Source organism: Lissotriton helveticus, chromosome 6 (genome assembly GCF_964261635.1).
Source record: "Lissotriton helveticus chromosome 6, aLisHel1.1, whole genome shotgun sequence".
Lineage (NCBI taxonomy): Eukaryota > Metazoa > Chordata > Amphibia > Caudata > Salamandridae > Lissotriton > Lissotriton helveticus.
In genome coordinates, this window is record NC_136067.1 from 418,881,744 (window position 1) to 418,907,714 (window position 25,971).

The 25,971-nt window shown below is 43.0% G+C and overlaps 1 protein-coding gene across 11 annotated transcripts in view; it reads right to left on the reverse strand.

Moving 5' to 3' along the window:
• Positions 1-25,971, reverse strand: part of DCDC2C (doublecortin domain containing 2C) — a 5,988,712-nt gene that overhangs the window by 1,539,940 nt on the left and 4,422,801 nt on the right. The gene's annotated exons all lie outside the window — the stretch shown is intronic.

The window sequence follows — 25,971 nt, forward strand, 5'->3', positions numbered from 1 at the left end:
TCCCTCCCTCGCTCTCCCTCTGTCTGCCTCCCTTTCTCTCCCTCCCTTTCTCTCCCTCCCTTTCCCTCCCTCCCTCGCACTCCCTCCCTTTCCCTCCCTCCCTCTCCCTCCCTCGCTCTTCCTCTGTTGCCTCCATTTCCCTCCATCCCTCTCCCTCCCTTTCCCTCCCTCCCTCGCTCTCCCTCTGTCTGCCTCCCTTTCCCGCTCCTCTACTTAAGCACACAAAAGCAATCATTTACAAACATTTGTTCCAACGAAGACACTTCGGTGAATTGGAAAGCTGAAAGCCTTGCTATATTTAGTACGTAAATATACGGTAAGGTACTTTTAATATTATAATTTAAGAACGCATTCTTGTTAGCTTCCTTAACGTTTTTAAAAATATATTTGTATAGTTATCGAAAGTACACTAAAAAGTACATCTATCATTGAGATGCGGGAATTGTTACAGTACTTAGCCGCAACCCTCCAAATAGAGGTGTTCTCATGGCAGTTAAATACAGCTTTGTTATTGTGCCCATTCAAATGGTGGCCTCTCAGCTGATGATCCTATTCTGCGGGAGTCAAGCAGCACGGAATGTGTAAATTCGCCCCTAATGCATCTGGACTAGCTTGCCTCAACAGTCAGATGTACACCTTGTAGCACTATCCTGGACCCTTTAGCATTTCTCACTCTTTTAAGATGGGACTTTGCCTGAAAGCACCTCAAGGTCATCGTGATTCATGTGCGCTATAGCCCAGCTGACCCCTCGTAACTTCTGCCAGAGTGCATGATGGTGGTAGGAGGTAAATGAGCGGGTTCACACATCTGCTGGAGGAACGTCCTCGCAGACTGCAGAGTGTGAGTTTGAACCCTAGCAGGGCCGGCTGCGCACCGTCCTCCCACTGTCAGGAAAATGACTATCATGGAGATGCGGGAATTGTTACAATACTTAGCCGCAACCCTTCAAATAGAGGTGTCCTCAAGGCAGTTAAATACAGCTTTGTTATTGTGCCCATTCAAATAGTGGCCTCTCAGCTGATGCTCCTATTGTGTGGGAGTCAAGCAGCACGGAATGTGTTAATTCGCCCCTAATGCAAGGTTAGAACATAGTGCTACATGAAACTATAATAAATAATGCACCACTGACACTTTTCAAAACAAATAGATCAAAAAAACAATGCCATTTAAAATACCAACAACTTCAAACTTTGCTAATGCGAGACCTATTGCTTTGCAACTGCTTGTTCCTTCTTCCCTCTGTCTCCCTCCCTCTACCTCCCTCTATCACCCTCTTCATCTCATCCTGCCTGCCTGTGCCCGGGCTGAGACAGCTTCAGGGCACACACACGCACCCCCCCTGGCCCCCCGCCCCCCCTGACCCCAGGCACTTTACAGGTCTTTAATAGACCTTTGTATGTTAATGAGGCTTCTGTATTTCACCTCTGGGGACAGACAATCAGGAATGTGGGTTAAGGGACCATTGGCAAGCACCACAAATCAATTGCTTTAAATGTGTCAAAATGAGGCTGCAACAATATTTCCTGTTTCATGGTCTGAATGTTGTGACTTTGCCCAATTTCTGGATGATTTTGTTCTTTATGATTTTGTGAACTTGGTATGGATTCACTTCATTTCAAAGGGGGGCGGGGCTCCGTGTCAACTTTAAATGCTTCCTGTTTGCAATTGGCGCTGTTCCCATTTTTTCACGTACCATAATTTGCATTTGGGCTCAGTCACCTAAAGCAGTGCCTCCCACGTCACCATGGCTTCTGTGAATATCATCAGAAACCATCACAGACCTCTTTTCCTAAATTAAATGTCCTCGAAAGGCAGTTTTCGGTTTAGCAGAGGAGACTTCCTGCCTCCTTGCTGAAGCTGAATGAATTAACCCCCTCCTGGGAGGGTAAACATAATAAAAGCATGGGTACTTCGTGCCTCGTCGATTTCCCCTCCCTCCTCCCTCGACTTGCCACAGGGAACAAAGATGAAATTAGAGAGTAGTTGTGAAATTAGAGAGGAGTGCGCGCCCCCCCAAGGATGGTGTCGCGCCCCCCTAGAGGGGCGCGCCCCACAGTTTGAAGAACTCTGCTGTAACCAGAGGCGAAGTGCTTGTGCTCACTGAGATTGTAGAGGACGCCACGGAGCTCAGGCAGCTCGGCTGATTGTTTTCCAGTGTGCGGCGAGTGGCGGGCAGCTGGCGTTCGCATTCCTCTGGCCCCTACTGAATCTGCAGTTTTTGCTGATGTGCGGCCGAGCTGGAGGCCTTGCAGCCAGTGAACCAGCGAATGAAGCTGAGCAGAGGCTTCGGCGGTGGAGCTTCTCCTGTTTTAACTTTGGAGTGCTTTTGCTGACGGGTGTGTTTACGCCCCTGGCCGGGAGCCTGTTGAGATAAGGAGCGAGGTGAGAGAGGCCACGGCAGCGGCAGATGTGCTTTAATGTGCTTTAATGTGCCGAGGTTTGGTCATAAGTTGTGATCTCTTGCGGACATATAGCTTGGCTGTTTACCTGAAAGCTGAAGTTGGTTGGGGGGCCACGAACTTTAACAACGACTTTTGCAACCTGCACAGCTCACTGTAATCAGGATAGATTCTGGCCCCACTTTTTCTCTCTCACACAAGGTGTGCTTTCCGCTCCTTTGCTGTTTGGCATACTTCGGGCTACATTGCGAGGAAAGGAAGGAGGGCGACGGACTCCATTTACTAGGAGCCCCGGACACGCTCACCTGGGACTCAGTTGCCCCTCCCATCAGGCTACTTAATTAGGTACCCCGGTTGAGATCGGACCGGGCCACCCCGCTAACATCTGCTTCTAAACAGTAGGACCATTTTCTTCGTGTAAATTTCTGCACCAATTGTCATATTTATACTAGTGCCATGGCGGGGCAAGAAAGCAGGAGTAAAAAAGTTACAACGGGAAGTCATGCTGTGGGGACTTTGGATAACTTCATTTTTAGGGCAAATTCATTATTGGACCATGAGATAACCCTGTTTGAACATCGGATTTCCCAAGACATTGCCCTTGCTAAAAGATCGTCATTGGGTTATATAGCGAATGCTCGCACACCGGAACGCTGCCTCCCATTATCTGTGGGGGATGAGCTGGATTCCAGTTCAAACAGTGAGATTATCAAAGGTCCGGAAAGACTCACCCCAAACATCGAAATGCAGCCTCTGCCAGCACCGGAGGCCAATACTCCAATAACCCTTGAATCTAATCAGGTAGTAGGTGGCCTGGACGATCCTACCATTCGACAGTCAAGATGGAGAATGGAAGGGGCCATACCCAAGAGAAAGCGTGTGGGCACGGTCAACTGTGTTAGAAAGCCCAAAATTGCCAAATGCTCTGAGATTGCTGCATCAGGGGTACCTCTCCGCAAAGGCTAAAGGGAGTGGGATAGTTCCGACCTCACTCCCCCCACCCTCAGGTCCCACAGTTCCAACTCAAGAGGGGACAATTATAGCAACAATATTGCCCTCAATGGAGGACTCGCTCCTGGCAAAATTGGGCACTTTACTTCAAACCTCCTTGCAGCCGTTTGAACTTAGACTTTCCTGATAGAGCACCAACTGACAAGTATCTAAAAAGCCACAACAAAGGCTATGGACTATGTTAAATCGTATAATGTGAGTACTGTCCAAGTGCCAATCGCAAAGGGATGCGCAACGCTGAAAAATCCGGCAACACCTCCTGACCCAGCCTTGGTTCAAGTGACAGGCCCAGAACATGCGGCTCCTGCCGTTCCACCGTCCACCCTGCCCTCTGTGGCTACTGCTGAGAACACAAGGAACATTCCAAGTACATCAATTAGAACTGATTTACCCCCGGAATCGAGTCCGTATGTTGTGGTCTTAGCTGGGGTACCTGAACACATTGACACCAGAGAGGAATCCCATCAGTCTTTAAGGAACAAAGCTATAGACTGGTTGAGCAGAAATAGACCACTTCCGCCCCATACCAGTAGTGAGATTTGTCTAGTTCGTAGGGTAGCCTGGGTAGGGCATAGAGAAAAGAATATCAAGGGAGACTGTGTGCTGGTTAATTTTAGAGATCCGCGTACGGTATCTCATATCTGTGGGGGGATGCAGTCAAATTTTGGGTCTGTAATACAATCCCTCCCACTGTCGTATTTCTATCCCCCAGGCCCCTTCCGTCCAAGGCCAGACACTCAACGGAGCTGGAAGATGGTGGGGTCCCGTGTAGGGGTGGGTTACGACAGGGAAAGGCATGGAGTTCCACCAGTAACCTTTGAAATCTGTACCCAAAATAGATATAGTTGCTTGGACATGGTTGACTGACAGGAGCGTGGGGACATAGATCCTGGTGGGCTATTGGGAGGGAATGTGCGGGTTGAAGGAGGTATGAGGACAAGAGGGATTTGCTCAAGCACCTCCAGCATCATAAGCATATGGCTAAGCTTGACAAAGATAGTTCCCCTTGTTCCACGTACCATCCACCAAATTCCAACCGTAAGTATCCCCGAATATGTACTGAACGTACCACCCAAGCACCCGCGGTCCTCATTGGTTGAAGGTAGCCCGCAAGGACCCACGCTCTCTGGCACAGCAGCTTTTCCAGGTGTCCAGAACAAATTAACTCTGAGCACTGACCCGGAAAGGAAGGCAGGCATTATTAAGGTATTGTCGTGGAATGTGGCCGGCCGGCAAAAACAAACTGGCTTGCCCTGACTGGGGGTCTTTCGTGGACAATAACGATGTGTGTCTCTTTCAAGAGACTTGGGCCCGTGAAGAGCAGCACCGGGAGGGGTTTGCCTCATTCCACGTGCCAGCACTCTGGGGTGGGAAAGGCAGACCATCGGGAGGCCTCACTGTGTGGGTTGGTTCCCATCTGGGATGTACCGCATCGGCATTAGTAACCCATTCAAGTGATGTCCAATGCGTGGTTCTCACCTGGGCCAACTCCTTGAAGCTTGCCCTTATTAATGTTTATTCCCGTCCTGTGAGTATAGCCTGTGAGTCCAGAACTATTGAAGAACTTTCCAATTTCTTACATACCCTCCTGAGTGACATCCACCGGCTGCTAGGGGTAGATTTGAATTGTCACTTTGAGCCACTAGAGGGGTTGAAGGACGATGTTCTAGTGGCAGAAGATGATTACTGGTCCATTCCCACGATTCAGGCCCCATCCCCTAGAGCATGGTCGTCTTTAGCCATACAGATTATGGCTCTAACAATAAATTACTCTCTACGAGCCTGCAACGGGTGCACTCCTTCTGAATGTACTCCGCCCAGCTAAATGTACTTTTATTAAACCTGGTCAGTCGTCAAGATTGGATTATATTCTGGTAGAAACACGATTATGGCCACTAGTCATAGATCTCAATGTACCTGCGCGAGCAGAGAGGGACCATAATCCCTTGATCCTTGAGTTGGGCCCGCTGGGCATTGGCGGGAGCAGTAGCTCAACCCCTGGGGATCCGGCTGATAGACTCATTCTCACTAACGACAGGCGCAGAGTCAGATGGAACAAACTTGTTGATCACCCAGAAGAACTCTGTAAACTCTATAGCAGGATTGTCCCTATATTTACCCAGGTAGAGGTGCTAATCATGCAACCAGTACCTCCAGTCCATTATGCCAAATTGCAGGCGCTTCACTTAGACCTAGTTTCCAACCTGGAAGAGGTATTCAACCCGCTGAGTACAAAGAAGAGCACGAGGGCTAGGCAGCATTCTTGGTTCAATGCAGCTTGTAGGAGGGCCAAGTCTGAACTAGTACAGGCTCTAAAAGACAATACTGATAAGACTAAAATCAAAGCCAGGAGAACACACTATAAGTATATGATAAAATGCGCAAAGGAGGAGTGGGATTATGATAAGTGGGCTAACTTATCTAATACCCTAAGAAATAAAGAAGCACAGGAATTTTGGTCAATAGTAAATAATGGTTCGGGAGATCAAAAACCAGCAATTGAACCGAATATAGCTCCTGAAGCCTGGGAAAATCATTTTCGTGCTTTATATCAAACAGAGGACCAGTTAGAAGTACATGATTCTATAACGTCACATCCTGCTTTCAAACAACAACAAGAGGTGGTGGATGATTTCACACTTACTGAAGTCTGTGATGCACATTCTGAATTGGCCATGGGTAAAGCCCCAGGTTTAGACAAACTCCCTGGCGACCTCTTTAGGCACGAACCAGGGATTTGGGGGCCGTATTTCCTGATCCTTTTCAGTGCGATCCTGGGAGGCATGGCGGTGCCCTGCACTTGGCTGGGTGCAGAGATAGTATCTATTTTCAAAAAGGGTTCTCCTCTGCTCCCAGCCAACTACAGGCCCATCAGCCTCATAGACATCCCCCAGAAGATCTTTGCCAGGCTATTCCTGGAGCGACATCAGGATTGGATGGAGGACAACTCAATCCTTAGTCCCTACCAAGCGGGATTTCGAAAGAACACCTCTACCATAGACCAAATATTTTGTCTTTCTCTATTGTTTTGGAAAACAGTAAATAAAGAGGGTGGCAGCCTCTATACGGTGTTTGTCGATCTTCGATCGGCGTTTGATTTAGACGAAATTACGGACTGTCCTCCTTGAATTGGGCATACCAGTCCCACTTCTGACAATACTGATGAGGCTTCATGACGCAAACTTTGCCCAAGTCAGATGTGGGAGAAATGGTGCATTGTCGTCGAGATTTCCCATTGACAGGGGGGTAAGGCTGGGCTGCGTGCTTGCACCGACCCTGTTCTTCCTCTATGTCAACGGGGTAATCACGCACTTGAATGGTCTACAGAACAATGATGCCCCAAAGTTGGCTGGCAGTAGGATCCCCGCCATTATGTTTGCCGACGACACCCTCTTGCTCTCTAAGTCCCCGATGGGGATCCAGTGCATTTTGGACGGTTTTGAGGGCTTCTGTAGACTCAGGGGTTTGGAGATCAACTCGCTTAAAACGAAGTTCATGATTTTCAACCCCCCAGTAACTACACGTCCAAATCTGAGGCTAGGTTCAAGATGCCTGGAAAGGGTTTCGACTTTTGACTATCTGGGGGTAACTCTTAATGAGAACCTGACGTGGGGCCCTCAGCTAGTCAAGTCACAACTAAAATTGTCCCAACTAGCTGGTGGAATTATGAAACTATCTAATACCTCCACGTATAAACAGGTTGCCCCACCCCTGGAGGTCTATTGAATGCAAGCGAGGGGTGCGATTGTCTATGGCGGGGAACTATGGGGATACTCATGCAGGCCTGATCAGGACTGAAAATAAATTTATTTATAAGACAGCTTTTGGCTCTACCTTCTAGTACTCCTCTCCTGCCTCTTAGGCTTGATTTAGGACTCAGGCCTATTGATGAGGTGTTAGCACTTAAACCGCTAAGATTTTGGCGCAAGCTATGGTTAACCCCAGAGCTTGCTAATTATAGGCAGGAACTAGCAGAACTATTGGCCCTGCCTGGGGTAGGGAAAATTCCCTGGCTGAGCTTTATAAAAAATGAATGTCGAAGGCTGGGACTACACACTTTGTGGTCTGACCCAGAGAAAGGTTCTAAAATGATGACCGAGAGAACCTCACGAAGACATACTATGAAGACAAACACACTGCTGTTCTGTCTAACTCTGAAAACGGCACCTTAACTGCTTCCTTTTTAATTGTTAAAGATTTTTAACACTTCGAAGGATTCATGGATGTAATATATCCTATTTTAGCTAGGAAATTATACATACAGTGGCAATATGGTGTTTTACCCCTCCGAGCTTTGACTAATAGGTGGTTCCCATCTACGAATGAAAAATGCCCTGGTTGTAACTGTGACAGGGAAAACGATCTGCACGTTCTCTTCTTCTGTCCAGCTTACAGTAAGCCCCGGAAGTACTGGCTCGTACCCCTCTGTAAAAATGTGGGTTTTAATCACTGTATGCATGCTTTTAGAGTTTTTAAAACAGACACAACCAGAACAATTGTTTTTTCCATTCCGCAATTTTTGCTAGCAATGTGGCACAAGCGAAGGTTTTTAATTAATGTAAACCACACATGATGTGATAGGACAGGTTTTTATATTTATAATAATTACTGCCTTTTGCACTGTATCCCTTGCTACTTTGGAGATTGTCTGTTTCTTTTTCCTTGGTTTGTATGAATTTGTCATCCATGAATTGCTGCTTTTATATGTTATGTATCTTTTATGGCGTACTGCCGAAATAAAGATTTCATGAATGAATGCTTGTGCTCTCTCTTTTAAACATGATATAATTAGTGTACACCTGATTGGTTCATTTAATTTACTTGTCCCTGGTAAGTGGTATTACATGTACTTTGGACCTGTAAGTTAAATGCTACAACTGGGCCTGCAGCAGTCACTATGCCACCCACTAAAGTAGCTCTTTAAGATATGTCTCAGACCTACCACTGCAGCCTGTAGTGCAGTTTTGAACTGACATTTTGACCTGGTAAACTAAAGATTTTGCAAGGTTTAGACATTCCTTTCCTTAACCTGGGCCATACAGACTCCTAGGTCAGAGTGCAGAGTGCATTGTAATTAAAAAGTAGGACATATGTGTTTAGGTATTACATTCCCTAACAGTAAAAAAGAACCTTAATCCCTTCGACGCTGATGATGAGCTCGGCTCGTCATGAGGTAGCCTCCTGCTACGCTGATGACGAGCCCAGCTCGTCACGTAACATGCGAATGAGTAAATCTCAGCGTACGGGCGGAATTCCGCCCGCACGCATGCGGTAAAGTTATTTCTCCCATTGACTAACACTGAGATACCTTATTACATTCAATAAGTGTTAGATTGAATTGGGTTGACATACTTAAGTATACAAAAAAGTGATGGATAGAATGGTTGAATTAATCTCAGACACTGGTATTCATTTGGGACCCCATCCCAGTCCATCGTTATTTTGCACATAATATCACCTCAGTTTGGACCGAGTTATATGCAAATCAGTCTTGACCCTGCCGCAATGCGAACGGTCATGCCCGAACTGCCGCGCCAGGTCCTCCCTGTACTAGAACACAAGCAACCAAGGACCTGTTTTGCCCTTGTTATGGGCTCATCAGTCAGATATAGCTTGGTTCCAGTGAAAAAGTGTGCATATGACCTACATCTGGGCATGTCCAGCCAATTTAGGGAGACATACTAATGTATACATAAGTGATGGATGGAATGCTTGAGTTAATCTCAGCCACTGATATTCACTATTTTCCAAACTTTGCCACCTCAGTTTGTACCCACTTATATGCAAATCACTCTTGACCCTGATCCAGTGGAACAGGTCGGCCCGAACTGTCAAGCCAGGTCCTCCCTGGGCCAGAAACAAGCATCCTGGGACCAGATTCAGGGTCTCACCACTCATGAGCCTGGCTAGCTTGAATCCAGGGGCACAGTGAGCATGGAACCCACGTATGGCATACCATTCTCACTTAGGGTGGCTATTGCAACACAAAAAGATGAAGGGCAGAACGCTGAACATTGTCATACACTCACCCCAGTCACAGATCTGGGGTAAATGCATTGTTTGCTTGCTCACCATGCAACCCCAGGTTGGACCCAGCCATATGAAAATCAGTCTTGACAGTGTTCCCCATGGGAACAGTCCATTCCGAATTGCCAAGCCAGGTCCACCCTGGACAGGAAACAAGCATCCTGGGACCAATTTCAGGGTATCACCCCTCATCAGCCGGGCACTGCAAAGCCAGGCTCACCCTGAACCAGAACACAAGCAATCCAGGACCAGTTTTGCCCTTGTTATGGGCTCATCAGCTGGATATAGTTTGATTCTAGTGACATAATGTGCACCGCACCAATGTCTGGGCATATCCATCCCACTAAGGCAACATACTAAAGTATACAAAAAAGTGATGGTTGGAATACTTGAATTAATCTCAGTCACTGGTAATCACTTGGGCCGTAACCCAGTTTGTGTAATTTTGCACACCATACCACCTCAGTTTGGACCCAGCTATGTGCAAAAAGGTGAACTGCTGAAGGCTATCACCCACACTCACATCTGTCACACCCACCAACTATTCTGCACATCTAGAAAATTCACTCATAGAAGAGGGCATGGGTATTAACCCCAATAAATCTTCTTAAATTAAGCAGAACTCTTACACACAGCAGAAGAAACCAGAAAACCAAGAATGCAGCAGAAGGCAGCAGAAACCCCAGCAGAGTGAGTTTGAACAGCAAGGATCTAGTGGCACTCCTACTTTAGGCTACTGCTGCTTCTTTTTTTTAGAATGTTGTACAATTCAGCTTAATACCAGGAGACTCATCAAGTTGGGAATTGTATTTCTAAATGCTTTTGAGGTGTAACCCATAACCAAAGAACACGGCATACTGAGGTACTTTAGATCTCAGAATTAAAAACATAAGCTACACAACCAATTTATCACCTTTCCACTAAAAACCAACAAGGCCTATTCAATATCCCTTTCATTATGGTAGGTGCCTGACCTGGAGGGGAGTTATGTGACTCGGACTTGAACAGAGGGCCTCACAGGGAAAGCTATGCTCCATGCTAGGTGCAACCTCCTGGAATTGCAGGAGTAGATTCAGACTTGATCCACTAATTCTCACACAGAGAGGGAGGCATGCTTGCCTTCACAGTGCAACGATTCAGCATCTCTGTTTAGTGTCCATTTAGCCAGAACTTGACAGTTGAATTCAAGTGAAATAAGTTGTGAGCTCCTGAGGGAAAAATGTAGTGCAACCAGGAATTTTCAATCTGCCAGGGTTACTCCAACCACTTTCATATAATGAGTATGAACTACAAACTCAAAGCAAAATATCCTTGCACTGCTGGTTTCTTGTATGCATCCCAAATCGTGCTCAAATGAACCAACGTGGTTTGCAAGGGTGCGGCCATCTTGTTTTCTACTCTGTTTATGGTGCTGGGCATAATTTTGAATCCCTCTGTACTCTCTGTAATCCTGTGCCATCCTAAATAATCTACAACTCATTTTTATTAATTGTATTAGTTTGTTTTGTCTTTGTGTATGTAATAAAAAATGAATGTGTTTTCATTACCTTTTGTATTTTTTTTTATTTTCCCCTTGTTTCCATATTTTTTCTTTTCTTTTCTGGTTTCTTTCCTAATCTTTACCGGGTGTGCAGCCCCGGGAGATCTTCAGTGAGGAGGAGGTGGCAGCAATAGTTATTTGGTGCAGCACCACCTCCCCTCCATGCTGGCAGCAGATCCGGCAATGGATACCTCATGCAAGAGCATCAGCTGTGCTGGGGGAGGGTTTGGCAGTGCAGATGACCCACCAGCCAGGTTTGATACACCATCCAGCAGCTGACGCACTGCTGGGAGGATATTCTTGTCAAGGAGCAGGGCCTGCTTTACCTGCTTGGTGTCAAGTTTCCGGGCCACGGTGAGTATAAAATATTTATTGTGTTTCTACAATGCTAACTTTTTTTTTCCTGAATAACAGCTCATGCTCTGAGGTTAGTTAATTTTAGCCTACGTTAAGAATATTATTATGTGATCCAGTTTCTGCTAGGCAGGTGCTCAGTGCTACCTAATCGTACTCATCAATGGCACTTGCTTTGGCAGATTACATATTATTATTGAGTGTTGGTATAGCGCATGGCTACCCAGCAGGGTTTCCCAGCACTTTGAGTATGAGGTAGGCCAGTCTTCTGGCTAAAAGAGCAGGGCCTTTAGTGCTTTGCGAAAATTTTGAAGGAAGGTACAGCCTCTCAGGGATTCAGGGAGAGAGTTCTAAAGTTTAGGACCAAGGAAGGAGAAGGATTGTCTTCCCATTCAGGTTAGTTCAACTACAAAAAGAGATAGATTGTTAGAATGCAAAGTACAAGCAGGGGGGTATGGAGAAGGCAGGTTTCCAAATATTATGATCCTGAACAGGCGCAGATTTTGTACAAATAGCAGAGAGTGTTTAAATGCATTCACTTATCCACAAGAAGCCAGTGTAGTTGGCTAAGGAGTAAAGATGCTGAGGAATGTTTAGGGAGGCGAAACAGGAACCTTGCAGCAGAATTCTGGACCACCTGTAGGTGTTTTAGTGATGCCTTATCAGCCCCTAAGTACAAGCTGTTGCCATTATCAAGTCTGGATAATATCATGGCCTGGATGACTGTTCTCTGGGCAGAAAAGAACAGGTTAAGGAACTATTGCAGACTCTCCTGTCCTCCTTTCACCATAGTGTACCAGTGATATCAGTGAGTTACTGTACTTTGTGACTTTGTTTATGTAGCTCGCACACTTCCAAGCTATTTCATAGCAATGTATAGTACGCATCTATGCATTTCAAAAAAGGGAGACAGATTCGGTCCATCAAGGGGGTTGAGAAATGAAAAGAGAATCAAAGATCATTCACTGCAATACATTCATTTCAAATGTAGTTTTTGTTATGGAAATTTGGAATAGAGATTTCAGGATTAGTATGGGCAGCTCAATGATAGTTGATAGACTTGAAACTCGTACTATAGGCAATATATTTTAGAGAAGTACAATGTGTCTACATTTGCCTGTCATAATGATTTTGTGGGGATTAACTGGCTCACAAATGTATTTTTTTTATCTTCTTGATTTCTTACATCAGCACCTAAGGGTAGGAAGGGGGGCGTTGCAGAGACAGGTTTGGGAGTAGCTGGTCAGCAGGAGGCACCGACCACCAGCACCGCTGGTGAGTTCTCTGCTAATCCCAGTAAGTCCTGTTATTCATTAGTATAATTTCCCTAATGTTGGGTTTTATGATTGTTGTGAGCTTAGGGTAAAATCTTGAGGTATTGGAATGTTGGTGCTGTGTTCCAGGACTGGAGTTGCTGCCTGAAGGCTGGTGTTGCTGGGGAGAAATAAAGTTCCTCTGACACTCGTACCTGCAGTCTTCCTTTCACATGGCAACAAGGACAGGATACGAACACACTTGTGGAGAGCACAATGGATTAGCTATTTTTCCTCTGCCCACTATGCTACTTTATAATTTTGCCTCGTTTATTTTTTTTCTCTATTTTTTCCAACTCCCCTATTCAATTTTTGTTTCCTTCCTATTTTCCCTGCATTCTCTTTTTTTTCCTATTACATGTTTTTTTTGGGGTCGCTGACTTTTTCCGGTATGTACTAGTGTCTAGTTCACTTATCTTCTGCTTTGTTGATACAAATCTTTCCCTCTCTCCTATATATCTTGTGGATCTGTAAAACTAAGAACAGATTTATGGTACTCTACTGCCTACCGTGAAGATGGCAGGCCTAACTAAGACGTGAGTCCCTTGCTCACTTTTCCACTGGATTCAAGCAAGCCGGGCTGAAGACGGCTGGAATGCCAGAAACCGGTACTCGGAAGCTTGTTTCCGGTCCAGGGAAGGCATGGCTTGGCAGTTCGGGCTGGACTGTTCCCATGAGGCACAGGGTCAGACTGATTTGCATATAGCCATGTCTGAACTGGGGTGGTAGAGTGGGCTAAAGAACGGTGATGGATCAAACCCAGATCTTTTGACTGGGTGTGAGTGTTTGATTGGTTCAGATGCTCCGTCCATCACCACCCCCTTTTGTACCGCTTTGGCCGCCATAGTGTGGCAGGGTATGCTCAGACGTGAGTCCCTAGCTCACTTTGCCACTGGATTCAAGCAAGCCGGGCTGAAGACGGTTGGAATGCCAGAAACCGGTCCTCGGAAGCTTGTTTCCGGTCCAGGGAAGGCATGGCTTGGCAGTTCGGGCTGGACTGTTCCCATGAGGCACAGGGTCAGACTGATTTGCATATAGCCATGTCTGAACTGGGGTGGCAGAGTGGGCTAAAGAACGGTGATGGATCAAACCCAGATCTTTTGACTGGGTGTGAGTGTTTGATTGGTTCAGATGCTCCGTCCATCACCACCCCCTTTTGTACCGCTTTGGCCGCCATAAGTGTGGCAGGGTATGCTCAGACGTGAGTCCCTAGCTCACTTTGCCACTGGATTCAAGCAAGCCGGGCTGAAGACGGATTGGAATGCCAGAAACCGGTCCTCGGAAGCTTGTTTCCGGTCCAGGGAAGGCATGGCTTGGCAGTTCGGGCTGGACTGTTCCCCTGAGGCACAGGGTCAGATTGATTTGCATATAGCCATGTCTGAACTGGGGTGGCAGAGTGGGCTAAAGAACGGTGATGGATCAAACCCAGATCTTTTGACTGGGTGTGAGTGTTTGATTGGTTCAGATGCTCCATCCATCACCACCCCCTTTTGTACCGCTTTGGCCGCCATAAGTGTGGCAGGGTATGCTCAGACGTGAGTCCCTTGCTCACTTTGCCACTGGATTCAAGCAAGCCGGGCTGAAGACGGCTGGAATGCCAGAAACCGGTCCTCGGAAGCTTGTTTCCGGTCCAGGGAAGGCATGGCTTGGCAGTTCAGTCTGGACTGTTCCCATGAGGCACAGGGTCAGACTGAGTTGTTGTTCAGCTCGATTTTTGCTTGTAAAAGGTGTATATGTCTGCCGAAAACAGTTCCTGTTTCTTTGGCATATGTGGTGACTATTCATAAATCTCAAGGTTTAAGTGTAGATAGTGCTTTGGAAGTACCGTGTTTAAAGGGGGTATGGCATATATTGCTTTATCTTGAGTCAGAACTTTATCTGGATTATACCTGATTGATTTTGATGACACAAAGATTAGTGCAGATGTAAATTTTGTAAGAGAGTATAATAGGTTAAGAAGAGAACATGCTCCCAATTTACCTCAATATCCAGTATTTGAAAAGCGTGTGATAAGTCGAAAAAGAAGATATGAGAAAAATTGTCGCGAGGTTGCAGAGAAAAGAAAAAAACAAGATGAACCAGTGATAGTAAGCAAAAAGAAAAAGGATTCTATTGAAGAGGTTGTTGGTTTTCAGTTTCAAAACAGTTCTGGTGTCAACTGCTATGCTAAAGTAGTGGTTAATATTGTTTTTTATCTTGAAACTTTACTACAGCAAATTTTTGAAAATCGGGATAAAAGATTTTGTGGTTTGTTGAATTCTGTGTTTGAAAAATGTAGTAGTGATAAAACTAAAATAGAAAGTGTTTCTGATATTCGAAATGTTTTAGACATATGTTCTGGTTTAAATACATTTTCACAGAATATTCAGCAAGATTGTCAGGAATTTCTAATGTATATGCTTGTTGTATTGCAAGATGAAGGTATAGAAATTAAAAATCTTTTTGGCCTTTCTCATAAATGGCAACATGACTGTGACAATTGTTCGTTTTCAAGTAGTACTGAAATAGACACAGAAAGATTTATATATTTGACTCTACCAGACTGCAAATCAGTGTCTTTTATTAATCTAGTTAGAGAAGCAATTCAAAACAGGGTCTGTACCCAATGTAACTCTCAAATGTTATCAACATTATTTATACAAAGATATGGATAGTATGTCATTTTAATGCTGCAATGATGCAGACCTGATGGAAGAAAACTGACAACTTTAATAAAAAAATGTGTGGCTTCTCAATTATCAATATCAGGAAAAACGTTTGTGACTGTAGCAATTATTTTCCATGATGGTCCTTCTACAACATCAGGACATTACACAGCATATTTAAAAGGTACGAAAGGCTGGACTCATTGTAATGATACTTAATTGATTTTTAAACAACGTTTGCCTTATGACGTACCAAATTCTTACCTAGTGTTTTTACAACCCAAATTTTAGGGAAAATAATTGGCCTTGGAAAATTACTGCTGTAAGAAAGGGTAGTCTGGTGTTGAAAAGTACTTTGAGAGTGAGGGTGATGAGGTTAAAAAAATTCTTGTAGTTGACCTAGAGGTAGTGTAAGTGTATCAGATAGTGGGTGATGTGGCTATCACAAGAGATGTTGATCATCATTGAGGCAGAGGTGTTTTAGATTTGTTGTAGTTGTTGGAGATGTTGCTGACATTTTTCATTCCCTTGTAGAGGTTTCTTTTAATGGTATACAGATCCTTGGTAAGATAAAGGATGAACAGAATGTGATCGGCATACCAGATGATGTTGAGGTTCTCATAGAATGCTAGTTGTTTAAGGTTCTATGTACATGATAAATAGCATCAGGTGGAGGTATAACCATTGTTAGATGGTCCAAAAGATGTTGGAGCTTTGGATTCAGAAGGTTAGGAAACGGACGGTTAAGAGCACTATTAAGTAACTTCCAAACTAAGCATTTCACAAATACTATTTGGCCATGAGGAATGGTATCTGAAACAAAAAATGAATATTTCGAGTAAATGTTGTTTGCATATGTTTGTACATAACTTTATTTAGAGTGTATAAGAAAGAAGTAATATTGTTGAATGGGTTTTTTTTAAGATAATCTTATTGATTGTCTTTTTTTGCCAGCTGTTATATGATGAGTACTATTGAACTCACTGTTTTCAGTGAAATTCAATATATTCTGAGAACAGCAAAATAAAGTACATAACATATTGTACAAATTATTTTGTATTGTGAAATATATATTATACCTCAATTTGTTCTTCTCTTCCATCCGTCTCTAAGTCTCTTCCTCTGTCTCAGTCACTATAACTGACTTACTCCCTCACAGTCCCTCACTCTACCTCTGTTTGTCTCTCTCACTGTCTCCCTCTCTCTCCACCAGTCTTCCTTTTGTTTCCTCTTTCTTTCTATAAATCCTTCTCTCCCACTTACTCCTTTTTCCTTTATCTTAATATGCTTCTTTTTCCAACACTCCCCTTCCCTCATCCTTATATCCCTTCCCACACTGTCACTGCCCTTCACTCAATCTTAGTCCTCTTCCCCCATTTCATGTTCTCCTCTCTCTGCATCACTCCCATTCCCTTTCTCCTGCTCCCATTCCCTCACTCCCCCTCACTCTCTTTTGCTCACTTCATCCGTCAATACCCTTCCCTCATTCCCCTTTTCTCATTCCCTTTTGGTAACTCTCATTCCTTTAGTCTCTCACTCCCCTTCACTCCATTTCCCTCTCCCTCTCTCCCTCTGTCTCACTCACTCTAACCACTTCACTCCCTGTCAGTTACTCGCTCTCCCTCTCTTTCTCTCTCACTCTCTCTTTCTCCCTCACCCTTCCTTTTTTTCTCTTTCTGTTTCCTTCACTCCTACTTCCTTTTGTATTATGAAATATATATATAATACCTTTATTTGTTCTTGTCTTCCACAGATACTATATTTATAAAACATTTTTTACTATTAACTTGTCATTATTTATAAGGTAGGTATAACAAACAAAAAATACTTTTTCATCACTCTCTTACTTCTCTTTCTCTCTTTCCCATTCTTTAATCTCTCTCTTACTACCCTTCCTTTACTTATCATACTCACCTTTCCTCATGTTCATTACTCCACGTTATTCTACTTTACAGGCCTTCTCTCACTATCAGTACTCTTTCTTCACCCTCACTCATGTTATCCAACTACCTCTTTCCCCTCTCTGTCCCTCACTTCTCTTTCCTCTCTTCCTCCATTAGTACCTTTGTCTTGCTCTATCCCTCAGTTTCTTCTCATTCCCCCCTTACTCTCTTTTCTTCACATCATCTCTCACTCACCTTCACTCCCTCCTCTTCTCCCACTCCCTCACTCCCTTTCGCTCACTCCCCTTCCTTTATTCTCTACCTCACTCCCCTTTCCTCCATCCGTCTCTAAGTCTCTTCCTCTGTCTCAGTCAGTATAACAGGCGTACTCCTTCACACTTCCTCACTCTCCCTCTGTTTGTCTCTCTCACTTTCTCCCTCTCTCTCCACCAGTCTTCTTTTTCTTTCCTCTTTCTTTCCATATATCCTTCTCTCTCACTACTTTTTCCTCTCTCTTAATATGCTTCTTTTTCCTCCCTGTCACTGCCCTTCACTCAATCTCACTCCTCTTCTCCTACTTCATATTCTCCTCTCTGTGCATCACTCCTATTCTTTTTCACCTGCTTCCATTCTCTCACTCCCCTTACTCTCTTTCCCTCACTCCATCCGTCAATCCTATTCCTTTACTTCACTTTCCTCATTCACTTTTACTATCTCCCATTCATTTAGTCCCTCTCTCCCCTTCACTCCATTTTTCTCTCCCTCTCTTCCTCTGTCTTACTCAGTCTAACCGCCTCACTTCCTCTCACTCATTTGCTCTCCCTCTCTTTCTCTCTCACTCTCTCTCACTCACCTTTACTATATTTCTATTTTTGTTTCCTTCACTCCTACTTTATCCCTCAGTCCACTTTCCTCTCTCTTAATCTCATTCCTTCTCTCTCATTCCCCTTTCGTCACCCTCATACCCTTCTCTCACAGTTAGTGCCTTTCACTCACCCTCAGTACTTTTCCCTCATTCACCTTCCCTCACTCCCCTTCCTTCACTTCTCTTTCCTCACTGCCTCACTTCATCTCACTTACTCCCCATCGCTTATTCCTTCCCTCATTTTTTTCCATCCATTTTTCTCTCTTTGTCTACCTTTGTCTCACTCCCTCTCACTGGATCATTCCTTCTCAGTTCCGTTCTCTCCCTCTCTCTCTCTCTGTCCCTCTCTCTCCCTTACCCTCAAACTCCTTTCCTGTTTCTTTCTATCACTCCTTCTCTATTCCTCACTCACTTTTCCTCTCTCTTAATTTTCTTCCTTCTCCCTCATTCATCTTCCCTCTTCCTCATACTCCTTCCCTAACTGTCACTGCCCTTCACTCACCGTCACTCCCTTTCCCCCTCTGCACTTCATCCTATCTGTATTTTTCACCCCTTCACTTTCCCGCTCACTTTTCTTTACTCCCCGTCACTCTGCTTCTCTCACTCCCCTTCCCCCACTCTCCTTCCTTTACTTCTCTTTCCTCACTCCCTCACACCATCTCACTTACTCCCCTTCGTTCACTCCCTCACTCATTTTTTTTCATCCATGTTTCTCTCCCTGTCTCCCTCTGTCTCACTCACTCTAACTGCCTCACTCCTTTTCAGTTCCTTGCTCTCCCTCTCTCTCCCTCTCTCCCTCTCTCTCCTTTACCCATAATCTTCGTTCCTCTCTCTTTCTATCACTCCTACTCTCTCCCTCACTCACTTTCCCTCTCTCTTAATTTTCTTCCTTCTCCCTCATTCCCCTTCCCTCGCCCCCATACCCCTTCCTTAACAGTCACTGCCCTTCACTCACCGGCACACCTCTTCCCCCACTCCACTTCCTCCTGTCTGTATTTCTCACCCTTTAACTTTTCTGTTCCCTTTTCCTCACTCCCCCTCGCTCTCCTCCTCTCACTCCATCCCTTACTACCCTTCTACTCCCCTTTTCTAACTCCCTCCATCCCCTCACTCCAGTTCTCTCTCCCTCACTCACCAACTCTCACTTTCCCTTACTCCCCTTTTCTCAACCTCATACCCCTTCCGTCACTCCACTTCTCTTACCTTCACTCCCTTTACTCTGCTCTACTTCTCTCCTTCCATCTCTTACTACCCTTCCCTGTCTCTGTTCCATGCTCCCCTTTTCTCACTCCTCCTCCTTCACTTTCCTTTCCTTAATGCCCTTCCGTTACAGTTTCTCTCCACTTACCTCACTCCCCTACCCTTAGTCCCCTTGTTTCAGTCACTCTTTGACTCATCTTTCCTCACTCACCATACTACCCTTTCCTCACTCATTCCCTCAGTCCCTTCCTCCCTTACACTCAGTCATTTCAGTCATTCATTTATACACTACACATTCATTCAAAAAAGTATGAAACAGTATATAAAAGATATAGCTCTTCTTGGAGAAGTGAAGTTAGTTCTGAAAATAACTTTTTTTGTGTTTTTTGTTTTGTATTTTTTGGTACTTTTTTAACAATTTTATATTTTTGGGGGATTTTTTTAAAAACAAAAAAGTAACCAGGTAACGAAAAAGTGTTCAACTGGAAAAAAAATAATAAATGAAAAAAATTAAGTGCGGCGGCATGTGTGCTGTGTAATCTTTATATCTATTAAGTCCACACTCTGCTCACCATAGCACAATATCTCATTGCACAAATTGCATGTAATGTGCACTTTTGAAAAATTTGCCCGGATGTCAAGCACTCTTGTGGATGGCGATGCTGCTCCAGATGAGGTGCTGGGGACAACAGCTGGAACTTCAGTTGCCAGGGCTCTTGTGGAAGCGCATGCATAGTTGTTTGGATGCACGTTCCTGACATGTCGCATCATGGTGTGGATGCTAAATGAATATTTTTTTGTAGGGTCTCCCCTCGACAGCACACTTCCACAAATAGTGCACTTCACCTTTGGAGCATTGACTTTCTTTTGACCCTCAGGAAATGTAAAAAATTGCCATATGAAGAACTCCTTTACCTTCTTGGCATGCGGCTGCACTTCCACCAAGTCATCTGAATCAGAGGAATCCTGTGGCTGCTGTTCTGCCATTTTGATATAAAAAAGCTCCAACAAAGTAGAGATCCTTCTCTCAGGAAATCAAAAGAGATAGTGAGGGAAGTGGGTGGGGTTTTTCAAGATTCTAGATAAGAAACTTCTATAAACCAATCAAAAGTGTTGTTTTCATGTCACATGACTTTGCGTGCGCGCAACATGCGCGCACGCATGCCTGCACGTTGCGCGACCATCGCATATAAATGACTTTTTACCCGATTTTCGTAAAAGCTTTTAAAAATGTGACAAGGAGGCAGGGAGCAGACTCCTTGACCCCCTAGGCCTTCTCATGGGGTCCCTGAAGGACCCTGAAGGGCAAAAAAACATTTTTTTTTTTAAATCGCGAGGTGCTTGCACATTGCACGCACCCTCGAGGCAGAACTGAGTCAAAAAAAAAAGTGATGTAATATGTGAAGTCATCAGCAGTGCATTGCGGGCACGTGAGTTATATTTAGGTGAACTAACTATAACGGGGTAATTTCAATGGTTTTGTATGAGTGAAATGTCCAGCTAACTATAACATGTGTGAAACCTATGGTTTTTTCAGTGAATTTCTAAGGTTTTTTTAAATGCTAATTCCTAACTATATCAGACCTGAAACCTATGGTTTTTTTGTGAATATATATATATGTATATATATATATACCTCACTGTAAATATGTTTGAAATGAGAGTTAAAATCTTCTCATCCGCAGAAAAATCCGAATTCACATAAAAATGGCGCCCATCTTTTGGCCATAATCTGTGACCAAGGTTGTTTGTCTAGAGGAGCAATAGAAAGGGAAAAAGGGCACACTCATTAAGTTATTTTAAAAGAGGGTCTAGACATCAAGGACTCTATGGTCCAGTGGAAGGCTGCAGAAGCCGAAACGCGTAGGCCGTCCTATCTTGCACACAATCTTGCATATGGTGTGTGAAAAATAAAAGTTTTGTCAAAACTTACTTGCTGCTGCTGTGCCGTGACTTCTGCCAGAGGGGAAATGGAAGGCTAGAAGATTCAAAGTAATATGTATATATATATATATATATATATATATATATATATATATATATATATATATATATATATATATATATACATATATATATTACCTACTGGCGGTCGCCAGTAGGTAATTATAGTTAGGATTGTTTTCCAAAGGGAAATCGCAACATTCTATTGGGAATAACTTTGGCGCCGGTTGAGGAATCTTCCTGAAATTTTCCTTAACTATGCCTCGCGGCGCTCCGGTCCTTCCCTGAAAGTTTGGGGGGGATTCGTCAAGCCCCCGAGATAAAACGGGGGTCCCAAAACGTGTTTTTCCCATGTTAATTTCGATAGGGCGGTTGGACTCACTTTTAGCTCGAACGGCTGAATGGATTTTCACCAAACTTGGCAAAATTGTAGGGACTGGTAGCCCGATGTGCCTTTGCTATGTCTCAAGATATGTGCTCCAGAGGATTTTGAGTAATTTAGGTTAAAAAAATATATATATCTATAGCCGCGCCCCGGTACGCGCACCGGGCGCGCTACGCGACTTGCGCACGGAAAGCTGATTGGCTCTCGGGTGTCTGTAAACATTCGAAACAGTAATAATTTAAAGTGATTAGAGGTAGGGTAGCTCTGCATAGAGTTGTTGAGTTGTTTGGGTGTTTTAAGTATCAATATGTTGGTACCAATGCTGTGTCTTAAATTTAATGTACACCGTTTCCTCTGTAGATATCTTGCATGTTGTTACAGAAGTTATTGTGGTATATGGAATCCATATCACAGTCTGTCAGGAAAGCTGAAAGAACATGGAGGCAGGAGATGAAAAAGAGATGTCAAATACACATTGGAGATAATAAAGTGGGAGAAAGGAAGTAACTATGAGCAAAATTACTATGTAACACAAATAAGTTGCACAGTATATTATAAGTGTGACTTTATATTATAATCAATTTGGTACTAGTTTATGAATTACATATAAAAATGAATAATGTCTCGAACAATTTTTGATTATAAATATAAATCTATTTTTGTGATTGTTTTTCAAAATTTGATAGAACTTCTAACAACACATTGTCGGAAATGTTCTCATTTTCAATCAGTGAATCTACTGCTTCTACACACTGAACTAATTCATGGTCCAGTGACTCATCCATAAAATCAAAGTCATCATTGTCTTCAATATTTTTTTCAGCGTTGTTCTCCAGAACAATTTTGAAGGAAATATTCTGCTCTCCTTCTTTTTTCTTGCTGTAAATTGCATAAAAAATAAATATATCAGTAGAGATAGGGCACTGTTGGGTTTAAGTTCAGACAGGTAGTTTTGATTTTTTAACAGTGAAGTTATCTTTGGGCAGTGTATGGTATCAGGCTGGAAGTAGTGTTTGTCATAAATCCTAAGTAAATTCATAATTATACAAGACAAGCCTAACTCCATCCATAACTATGTCAGAGAAGCCTGTCTCCATCTATAACTATTACAGAGGGATAGTATATAACTATCAGAAAATGTTTTCCAAATTAACTTAAAGTGCACAACATACTTCAGTTTTCAAAATAACATCTTACCTTTGAAAAAGCAGTTTAAGTTCTCAGTGAAAATCCTTTTGAAATGTACTTCAGGAAGTAGTAGTCAAAATGGCGGTGTTTCCCTCTCTTTCTTTATATATATTCATGTAAATAACCAATCAAATGTCATGAAATAATAGTAGAAAATGAAAGTAACATTTTAACTGGTTGTAAATTCTAACACTTCAGATGTGTTTTTGTCATGTAATTTACCTCAGGATATTTAGAGAGGGCTACAGGCCAAATGGCTCAATGGAATTCCACCAAATTTGGGAAAATGGTAAGGACTGGTATGTAGTATGGCCTATTCTATATCTGGTGAAAGTGTCTCCAGTGGTTTATATGTAAATTAACTTTGAAAAATTTTTGGGGAGCGCTTCCCGGTGCGCGCCCCGGTACGCGTACCGGCAGCGTTACGGGAGTCCTCCATTTTGTGTTTCGGTAGATTTGAGACAGAAAATGGAGGACAAACAACGATGGGAATGGGTATAAGTTGGCACGGTAGGCACTCCCTGACCCCCTAGGTTTTCTGAGGGGGTCTTAGGAGGCCCATATAGGCGAAAAAAAATTATTTTTTATTTTTCGTGGGATGAGCGCCCGGTACGCGCACCGGGAAGCGTACCGGGGAGCGTACTTTGGCGAAAAATAGTGAAAAAAGTTAATAAAAGATAATCATTTGGAGTGATCAGAGGTAGGGTAGCCCTGAAAAGAGCTTTTGGGTTCTGTGGCTGATTTAGGTACCTACAATGCAATATTCTATTCCCCTCATCTGAAAAGTGCACACCATCTTCTCTGTAAATATCTTGCATGTTGTAACACAAGTTATTGTTGTATATTGAACCCATTCCATAGTCTCTCATGTAAGCAGAAACAGATTTATTCACATGTTTCCGTGCTTTCTCAAATTGTGGACAAAATTGGTTGGACCACTTCCATTTTTGTCTTTGGCATATATTGGAATATACCAAGGCAGTTTGTGGAAAAAGTGTCATCAATTGCCCAAAGGTGTCCTTTAAAACCATTTCCAGACCTACCCCAGTCAAATTGCCTAGGTCATTTCCACCACAGTGCAAAATTATGAGGTCAGGGTGTGGCAGATGGTGAAAGGTTTTCACCAATGGTATCAATTGATGACATCCTAATCCTCTTTGGCCAATCCATTTGATGTGCACATTTGGTAAATCAAGGTTGTGAAAATTTCTGAGAGCTGCATACCTTTGAGCCCAGTGGATATAGCTATGTCCAATAATCCAGACAGAATACATGGTGAGAGGAGGTTCTGGTGCAGTCAGATGAAGTGTAGGAATAAAATGGCATTTGGAACAGTAGGAGTTTGCAAAAAAAAAATTGGAGTTTCAGTGCTCTTGAATCATAAGCAATGATTGGTGGATTCAGATAGTTGAAAACTGAAAGTTAGGGTGCATGGTTCTGTTCTGTGAAAGAAGTAATTTGAATGGTTAAGAAAAAGTCATTTAAATAAAGATTGCAGTGGATAAGCTGGTGTATTGAGAGGTCAAACATCCTTGCTGGGTTCATTTGCAACATTGTAGAATAAACTTTTAACCTTGAGAGCTCAGTGAGGAGGGAGTTGCTATGGTAACAGGTAGAAAAGGCTGAGGGGGGAAGGGTGTTGGTTTGAAAACAAAGAGGGAAGAGTTTTGATTGGTTACCATGAGCAATATGTGTGTAGAATTAGAGTTTTTCTGTGCCATTAATGGTTGCAGTGCCTGGAGAACATACCTTTTGCTCTGCTAAAGAAATATTGGTGTGTGTATCTAACACTGTTCTGAATCTCCCAAAGCATTTGTAAAGGTGAGTTATGATTCATTTAGATAGAGAGTTCAGATTAAGAAGCATATTGATTTTCTTTGCTGTTGGTTTGTGTGATGCTTTTTTGAAAATGCATGGTTTCTATATTTTGCAAAATAGAGGATTTGTATTTTGTGAAATAGTGATGTTTCAGTGGTGAAGTTGAATGGTTGTACATAGGTCTTGCACTCTGTTATTTTAAAAACAATTTTAGGGTAAATCAATGGGTTTCAGTAGTGAAAATGAATGCTTGTACATAGGACCTGTGTTCTGTTCCTAAAATGGTAATTGAAAAATGATTTTAGTGCAAAACAATGGGTTTTAGTAGTGAAAATGAATGCTTGTAAATAGGATCTGTGCTGTGTTCATAAAATATTAATTAAAAAACGATTTTAGGGCAAATTAATGGCTTTCAGTAGTGAAAGTGAATGCTTGTACATAGGACCTGTGTTCTGTTCCTAAAATGGTAATTGAAAAACGATTTTAGTGCAAATCAATGGCTTTTACATTTTTAAGAAGGAATAAATAGTGTGTGCATAATTACATAAAAATATAGAATCTTTTACAAACATGTTACCTGTGTTATCTCAGACTGGGAAGTAGACTGAGTTTCTTTGCTGTTGATTTGTGTCAATTTTTTGGGTAATGCTTGGTAGGAATGTTTGCAAGAGAGAGGAAATGTATTTTGTAAAATAGTGAGTTTTCAGTACTGAAATGGAATGCTTGTACATAGGATTTGCACTCTGTTTGTAAAATGTAATTCAAAAATCAATTTTGGGGCAAAGCAATTGGTTTTAGATTTTTGAGAAGGAATAAATAGTGTGTGCCTGATTACAAAAAGATATTTGAACCATTCTCAATGATGTCACCTGTGTTACCTCAGATTAGGAAGTAGACTGAGTTTCTTTGCTGTTGGTTTGTTTCATTTTTTGGGTAATGCTTGGTAGGAATGTTTGCAAGAGATAGGGAATGTATTTTGTAAAATAGTGACTTTTCAGTACTGAAATGGAATGCTTGTACATAGGACCTGCACTGTGTTTCTAAAATGTTATTGAAAAATCGATTTTGGGGAAAATTAATAGCTTTTACATGTTTGAGAAAGAATAAATAGTGTGTGCATGATTACATAAAATAATTTGAAGCTTTCACAATCATGTCACCTGTGTTACCTCAGATTAGGAAGCACACTGAGAGCCTTATTTATGAAAACAGCGATGCGTCACTTTTCACTGAGCACTCCTTGAGACACTAATGATGCATCATATTTAATGTATGACGCATCATGTTTCTAGGACTTACAGATAAGTCAGTATTTCTGATGTATCTGTAAGCGCAAAAGTGACAAATTGCTGGAGTGTGTCACAAAAATGACGCAACTCCAGCAATGCATCCTTTCAC